Genomic DNA, 6,640 nt, shown 5'->3' with positions numbered 1-6,640 from the left:
GAATCTGTCTGTCTCCTCTCGCTCTCACTCACTCAATCAATCTCACTCAATTCAATTTAAGGGGCTTTGTTGTCATGGGAAACACATGTTTACATCGCCAAAGCAAGAACTCGCTCCCTTTTCCTCTCCTTTCCACCCTTCTCTCTCTCTCTGGCCACTAGGTATGTGTCCAGGTGCATGTTGTGATTTACACCCATCTTTCCCTTCTTCCCTGCCTTGTATCCCTCTATCTCCATCTGCGTTCCATCCAGCAGAAACGATAAAACACCGCCTCATTCCGCAGTGAAGCACAGCGGGCCGAGGTCATAGTTCAGAAGAGTCGTTCACTAGAGTACGTACCGTTTCAGTTAAAGTTGCACTTAAGGCACAGATCTAGGATCAGCCTACCCTCCACAGATCCCCCAGATCACCATTAGATTTGAGTACTTGTAAGCCTGTAGTGAGCCTTAACCATATCCTTTATCTGTGTATTGAAGTTGTCACAAGTGGCTGGTTTGTCTTTTGATGAGTGAAGAGGGCTATATGTTTTTTGTAAAGATCAAAAGCCTATGTGGTGGTAACCCATCCATACCTTTCACCTATCAGTGGGGATTAAGGAAAGGAAGCCATGAAAGAGAATGAGGACACGTCCAAGGTTCCCTGTCATGGCATTTTCAGACAAATCTCGAGACATTGTAATTGAACAAACATTTTTATTTAATGTGAATATAGACTGGGGGTTCTTGTGTTTTTCAGCTTGTTAGATGCGATGGGGCACAACACCCAGATATTTCTCTGTCTCGGGTATGTCCGCTCAGAACATCGAAGACGTCTGTCTGTCAGCTGTGGTTCAGAGCCACCGACATGCTCTCCTGGATATCATCCCACCCCACCACCGCTGACCCAGCTCCCTGAGATACTCTAAAACCAGATGAGTGGAGAACTAGAAACAATATGAGGTTCAGTATGTAATACATCGTTATTCTGCAAAATCGGTTTCAACTACTTTTCTCTTTCTGTCCCCCTCTCCCTGTTATGTCAGTACTGTTGTTTGTGTGTGTGGTGGGGGGGGGGGTCTCTTTCTCTCTAAGTTCCCCTCTCGTTCTCTCCCTGTGCTGTTTGGTTAAGTTTTGTTTTCATGGCAGTGTGCTGAGATACATGCCTGCCGGCTGCATTTCATCTGTAGCTTCAGCATAGCAGCCCTACCCAGTACACACTCGCACAAACTATTTTGGCTGATCTGGGCCTGTCCTTGGAATCGTGTGTGTGTGTGTGTGTGTGTGTGTGTGTGTGTGTGTTTCTGCACCCAGGTGAGTCAGAGACACACCCAGTGTACAGCTATTAAAGTGCTGAACAGGCATAAACCTTTTCCTCAACACAACAGACCTTCCATCTGGTACACTGACACAGGGTCGACTCCATGTACTCGGTGAATAAGAAGTCCAGTTGTCTAAAACATTATTATATTATATTTTATTATTATTAAAACATTATATGAAAGTTTGATATCCTTTTTTATTTTTGAAGCTAGATTGCCCGAATTAATTGTAGGTTAGTTTACTGAAGTCTAACATATTTGGACAAAATGTTCTGAAACGCCAAGCACTTATTGTAGCCTAGGCTATGTCTTCATGAATTGGTATCCCACTCCCCTGAGAAACAGGCCATATGTCTCATTGGCTGTGTTTGTACCCGTGTTCTAGAAAACAAGAGCTGCACAAAGACTATACAGAACGGTCTCTTTTATCCTGGAAATCCGAGTTTGGCACTGGACACTGTGTTGAACAAAGCGCACGAGTTGAATTTGGGAAGAATCGGTTGGGGAGAATGTCCAAAAAGCTCAAAACTCTTACATTTTGTATATGCACTGACATTTTGACTGGATTTAGTGAAATATCTTAGGCTAAATGTCGCTGAAGCCTGTCAACGTCACGAGTATCCGGGAGGCTACCAGTCGGCAACGAACTACCTACCTTGTGTTGACCGAATCCAGAAAGAACAAAACCCTGTCCTCAAACATTCACACCAAAAAGGTGCAAAGTTATGGACAAAGACACAACACATCCACATCAAATTAAATCGTTTTCTTGATCAAATAACATGGAAAACAACCACGTTTTTTGTGCAGTATTAATTTACCATCCTTACAAACCACTTAATGTAAATGTACATGACTGTATTGTACATAGGCTGGTCATATAGGTTTGTACCTGTAGACTTTCTCTCACCATGGAGATAAACAATGACCAATACAAGTAATTGAGTACATTGAGACATCAAATGGTGATGTGGCTCAGTTGGTTGAGCACGGTGCTTGCAAAGCTAGGGTTTTGAGTTCGATTCCCACTGGGGACCAGTCTGAAAATGTCTCCACTCAGTTGCTCTGGAAAAGAGTGTCTACTAAAAAGGAAAATGAATGAATAGACCATTTTATTTTTCACCTAGACAATAAGTTGCCTTTTCAAAGTATTTAAAGAAACTGGAAAACATATCAAGCAAGTCTTTTTTTTAAAATGTTAACCTTTATTTAACCAGGTAGGCAAGTTGAGAACAAGTTCTCATTTACAATTGCGACCTGGCCAAGATAAAGCAAAGCAGTTCGACACATACAACGACACAGAGTTACACATGGAGTAAAACAAACATACAGTCAATAATACAGTATAAACAAGTCTATATACAATGTGAGCAAATGAGGTGAGATAAGGGAGGTAAAGGCAAAAAAAAGGCCATGGTGGCAAAGTAAATACAATATAGCAAGTAGAACACTGGAATGGTAGTTTTGCAGTGGAAGAATGTGCAAAGTAGAAATAAAAATAATGGGGTAATAAGTATGTGTATGTGACAAATACATTTGATTTGATTTATTTCTATATTCCACAACTATTTTCAGCGTTGGGAAAAAAAATCACAACACCTTCCCGCGGCTATGCATCGCCCCAGTCATTGGCCAGTCTAAATGGTTGCCAGTGGGAGTACCAGCCGCAGCGGCCATTTCAACAACCTGGACTGTCAGAACACGGGTGTCACATAGCGTTTAGAACCAGCTCCAAATGTGTGTTGGTTAGGAATCTCTCTGAGAACTGAGATACAATTAGTGTATATATTAAAACGTATTGCTTTATGATGTATGTTTGGCATTCAACGTCGCATGCTTTTATAGAGTTGTTTTTAAAACTCTTTAGAGGTTACAGGTCGTTGGGTTAGGTTGCCTGGCTGACTGTAACTATACCAACATCCCTATATCAAATTCTTTCTTAAGTCACATTGGCTTGAATGGCTTGCCATGTGGCCCTGTACAACAGGCCTCTAGTAGGTCTCCTCTGTTTCTGAACAACAGGCCTCTAGTAGGTCTCCTCTGTTTCTGAACAACAGGCCTCTAGTAGGTCTCCTCTGTTTCTATACAACAGGCCTCTAGTAGGTCTCCTCTGTTTCTATACAACAGGCCTCTAGTAGGTCTCTGTTTCTGAACAACAGGCCTCTAGTAGGTCTCCTCTGTTTCTGAACAACAGGCCTCTAGTAGGTCTCCTCTGTTTCTGAACAACAGGCCTCTAGTAGGTCTCCTCTGTTTCTGAACAACAGGCCTCTAGTAGGTCTCCTCTGTTTCTATACAACAGGCCTCTAGTAGGTCTCTGTTTCTGAACAACAGGCCTCTAGTAGGTCTCCTCTGTTTCTATACAACAGGCCTCTAGTAGGTCTCCTCTGTTTCTGAACAACAGGCCTCTAGTAGGTCTGCTACGTTTCTGTGCCGGTGCATTGTGATAGTCGGTCTAATCTTCATGTCAAGATGGTTCGTACAACACCTGAAAGTAGTCGGTGTACTGGATTGTAGTAAATACTTTTTGTGTGAATGTTTTACCGGTAATGTTCAAGGTTAAGTACACCCGCCTCTCATACTGTTGTCGACAGTAGAACCTTTTGCGGCAAAACAAAAGTTAGATGCAAGCAACACCCTAGAAGTCCCTGCCTCTCCCTCAATCAAGAACCAAGGCAAAGTGATGTTTGGATTGGCAACATTGGCAAAAACCAGGGAAGGGAGGGAGGGGGTGTTTTGCAACATGTCTATTCCTCTGGAGATAACTAAACCATTGTCAGTCCCAAATGGGGTTTATATCGGCAGGATTGTGTTCTGTTTACATTATGCCCTTTCCAAACAGTCAGTTGGGGAGGAGAAGGCTATTTTATCACATCTGAGTCATCGTATGCCAGTCAAAAGTCTGGATACAGTACGAGCAGGAACAGGAGTTTTGAGGTACTGTTGAGCTCCTGTTCTCTCTGGTTGCTGAATAAGCCTGTTTGACGTGTGTTCAGTCCTCTGTGGACCAGAGAGTCTCGGTCTCCTGAGTCTTAAGACCCCATAGATATACTGCCTTAGTCTTGACCTGGGTCTCCTGGGCTGTGTGTGGACACTGGACAGTGGGTTTCTCCAGTAAGAGCAGATCTAACCCCAGGAGTTGTGTAACCTTTAACAGCTGGTCTGGTCGGGGCAGAGGTCATATCCCCTCCAAGGTGAACAGTAACAGATGAAGAGTTCATGTATGTAGCTCTTTTCAATAGAGCTGTTGGTAATACAATACATTGTGGTCATATTTACATATACTGTATTCCATAGTGTCATATTTACATATACTGTATTCCACAGTGTCATATTTACATATACTGTATTCCACAGTGTCATATTTACATATACTGTATTCCACAGTGTCATATGTACATATACTGTATTCCACAGTGTCATATTTACATATACTGTATTCCACAGTGTCATATTTACATATACTGTATTCCACAGTGTCATATTTACATATACTGTATTCCACAGTGTCATATGTACATATACTGTATTCCACCGTGTGGTAAAGTGCATGCAACTCTTCTTTAATACACACAAACCCTTGTCAGGTGTAAAACGCACAACCTGGTCAGAATGTGTTAACCCCAGAGAGAGGGTTAACCCCAGAGAGAGGTTTAACCCCAGAGAGAGGTTTAACCCCAGAGAGAGGGTTAACCCCAGAGAGAGGGTTAACCCCAGAGAGAGGGTTGACCCCAGAGAGAGGTTTAACCCCAGAGAGAGGTTTGACTCCAGAGAGAGGTTTGACTCCAGAGAGAGGTTTAACCCCAGAGAGAGGTTTAACCCCAGAGAGAGGTTTGACCCCAGAGAGAGGTTTAACCCCAGAGAGAGGTTTGACTCCAGAGAGAGGTTTGACTCCAGAGAGAGGTTTGACTCCAGAGAGAGGTTTAACCCCAGAGAGAGGGTTAACCCCAGAGAGAGGGTTAAGCCCAGAGAGAGGGTTAAGCCCAGAGAGAGGGTTGACCCCAGAGAGAGGGTTGACCCCAGAGAGAGGGTTGACCCCAGAGAGAGGGTTGACCCCAGAGAGAGGGTTGACCCCAGAGAGAGGGTTGCCCAGAGAGAGGGTTGACCCCAGAGAGAGAGTTAACCCCAGAGAGAGGGGTTGGGGCTAACCCCAGAGAGAGGTTTAACCCCAGAGAGAGGTTTAACCCCAGAGAGAGGTTTAACCCCAGAGAGAGGTTTAACCCCAGAGAGAGGTTTAACCCCAGAGAGAGGTTTGACTCCAGAGAGAGGTTTGACTCCAGAGAGAGGTTTGACTCCAGAGAGAGGTTTAACCCCAGAGAGAGGTTTAACCCCAGAGAGAGGTTTAACCCCAGAGAGAGGGTTTAACCCCAGAGAGAGGTTTAACCCCAGAGACGGGATTGGGGTTTGTCAAATTCAAGAATGGTTCTTGCACAGTGGGATATCATGTCACTAATTGGTGTGTATTTGCGATAGAAAGTCCCTGTATACACATACACACACACACACACACACACACACACACACACACACACACACACACACAGGTTATAACTCCAGTCCAATACAACAGTGTTATAACTCCAGTCCTCTAGTACCCCCAACAGTGTTATAACTCCAGTCCTCTAGTACCCCCAACAGTGTTATAATTCCAGTCCTCTAGTACCCCCAACAGTGTTATAACTCCAGTCCTCTAGTACCCCCAACAGTGTTTATAACTCCAGTCCTCTAGTACCCCCAACAGTGTTATAACTCCAGTCCTCTAGTACCCCAACAGTGTTATAACTCCAGTCCTCTAGTACCCCCAACAGTGTTTATAACTCCAGTCCTCTAGTACCCCCAACAGTGTTATAACTCCAGTCCTCTAGTACCCCCAACAGTGTTTATAACTCCAGTCCTCTAGTACCCCAACAGTGTTATAACTCCAGTCCTCTAGTACCCCTAACAGTGTTATAACTCCAGTCCTCTAGTACCCCCAACAGTGTTTATAACTCCAGTCCTCTAGTACCCCCAACAGTGTTTATAACTCCAGTCCTCTAGTACCCCCAACAGTGTTATAACTCCAGTCCTCTAGTACCCCCAACAGTGTTATAACTCCAGTCCTCTAGTACCCCCAACAGTGTTTATAACTCCAGTCCTCTAGTACCCCAACAGTGTTTATAACTCCAGTCCTCTAGTACCCCCAACAGTGTTTATAACTCCAGTCCTCTAGTACCCCCAACAGTGTTTATAACTCCAGTCCTCTAGTACCCCCAACAGTGTTTATAACTCCAGTCCTCTAGTACCCCCAACAGTGTTTATAACTCCAGTCCTCTAGTACCCCCAACAGTGTTTATAACTCCAGTCCTC

The sequence above is a fragment of the Oncorhynchus tshawytscha genome, linkage group LG24 (assembly GCF_018296145.1).
Source record: "Oncorhynchus tshawytscha isolate Ot180627B linkage group LG24, Otsh_v2.0, whole genome shotgun sequence".
Taxonomy (NCBI): Eukaryota; Metazoa; Chordata; class Actinopteri; order Salmoniformes; family Salmonidae; genus Oncorhynchus; species Oncorhynchus tshawytscha.
This window is presented reverse-complemented; position numbering follows the sequence as displayed.